The following is a 2,078-nucleotide window of genomic DNA, read 5'->3' as shown; positions in this document are numbered from 1 at the left end:
TGGTCAGTGGTCTCTTATGCCACAAAATAGGAACAAGTGGAGAAATAGTAAACTAGGGCAGGGTGATAGACAGTCCAGAGAACCATGGTGCATGGCACTGGAAGTGGGGAACAGAAGAATGGGGTCAATTTGTTCAGTTTGAAATGCCTTTCTAAGAGGAATTGTGCAGAAGTCAGTGTGTATGTGAGTCTGGAGCTCAAGAGAAAAGAAAAATCACCTTTAAAAAAGTGCAGGAAGAGTCTTTGTCCAGAGCAGCTTGGAGACAAAGCAAGACAGTGAAGCCTACAGAGCCAAAGGAAGAAAAGATCTCTTTGGGAAGGAAGGGCAGTCAGCAGTGTCAAATGCTATGGGGAGGTCAAGAAAGTAAGGACTCAGATATTCTCTCTTTGCCACGTCTATTGAGGATGCAGACCATTCTCAGCAAACAAACTGTCAACATTCGAGAAAATGTCAGTATCACTCCGAAAGGATGCACAGTTGTTCCCAAGAAGAACCCTGTGGAGGAATTCATGACATTAATACAGAACTCAGTCTTCTTGGATAGAAAGAGGCTTCAGGTTGGCAAACAGTGGGGAAACAAAGAAACCAGCAACAGTAGGCAGAATGTGTATCACGTACAGAACACGATTCAAGGACGTTGCCCTGGACTTCCCAATAAAACACAAGGTCTGTGTATGTTCACTTCCCCATCAATGTCATTATTCAGGACAACAGATCTTTTGTTGAAAACCAAAATTTCTTGGGGGAAAAAAACATCCTCAGGGTTTAGATGAGGCCAGTTGATTGTTCAGTATCTCAGGCCCAGATACTTGTCTTGAAGGAAATGACATGGAAATGTATCAAATTCATCTGCTTTGATTCAGCAAACCACAACAGTTAAACTAAGATTATCAGAAACTTTCAGGATGGTATCCGTCTCTGAAAAAGGAACAGTTCAGCGGGTTGATGAAGATTTAAGAGCTACCCAGCTATAGAAACAATATTCCTAAAACCCCATTTGTGATATTGTAATCCACAGCATAGTGATTATTGTCAAAAACACTGTATTATATACTTCAGAGTTGCTAAGAGACTAATCTTAAATGTTCTCACCACAAAAAAGAAATGATGATTATGGAACATGATACAGGTGTTAGCTTAAGCAACAGTGGTAATCATATTTCAATGTATAAATGTATCAAATCAACATGTTGTATGCCTTAAACTTACACAATATTATATGTTAATTATATTTTAATAAAAATAAATTTTAAAAATAAATTATCATAGAATCGTACACTTTAAATGGATGAATTTGTGGTCTGTGATTTATATCTCAATAAAGCTGTTATGAAAATTTATTTAAATTTTTAAAAATGCAATAAAAATAAAGGCCCTCTATTGATAAGAAGGAAGGAAAGAAAAAAAGGAAAGGAAGGATGGAAATATGAAAAGAAGGAAAAAGAAAAAAAGAAAAGATAAAGTATCCATTGGATTTAGCAATAAGCCTCTCTTCAGCATCCACATACAGAGCCATTTCTGTAGAATGGTTAGGGAAAAGTCAGAACACAGAAGAGATTAAAATAGCCAAGGTAGATTATTTTTAGCTTCAATTTATGCTTTCTGCCTGAAAAGGTAAATCATAGATGTCCTTTATAACAAAGGTATAACCTAGCCCAGTACTTCTCAGACTTTCCACCAAAATTTCCTTACTGCAAAGGGGTATGAGTATGTGCATGTCCAGAGATAGAAAATTCTGCAACTCCAAAATTTATCTATATTTATCTTACTAATCTTCCAAATTTGTGTTTGTTATAGTATGAAAATAATGGTTTTCCTACTCCAAAAATTTTTTTGAGGAAAACTCACACTTCCAGGAAAATGTAAGACGTTTAGACTGTGGCTCCAGGGACTTCTGGGGGGGCATATATGAATCCTAGTTTGAGAAGAAGCTGTAGGAAAATTCACACTTCTTTTAATTAGTTCCCTCAGATTGTGTCATAGTTTAATGATGCAAAGAATGGAACGCAACTAAAAGAGGCAGTGTTGACCTGCAGAATGGACACTGGACTAAGACTAGAAATTAGCTTCCCGTCTTG

The 2,078-nt window shown here is 36.8% G+C and overlaps 1 pseudogene; it reads left to right on the top strand.

Moving 5' to 3' along the window:
* The first annotated feature begins 352 nt into the window (after nucleotides 1-352).
* Nucleotides 353-974, top strand: LOC116153386 (large ribosomal subunit protein uL6-like; annotated as a pseudogene).
* The last annotated feature ends 1,104 nt before the right edge of the window (nucleotides 975-2,078 follow it).

Source organism: Camelus dromedarius, chromosome 5 (assembly GCF_036321535.1).
Source record: "Camelus dromedarius isolate mCamDro1 chromosome 5, mCamDro1.pat, whole genome shotgun sequence".
Lineage (NCBI taxonomy): Eukaryota > Metazoa > Chordata > Mammalia > Artiodactyla > Camelidae > Camelus > Camelus dromedarius.
This window is presented reverse-complemented; position numbering and strand designations above follow the sequence as displayed.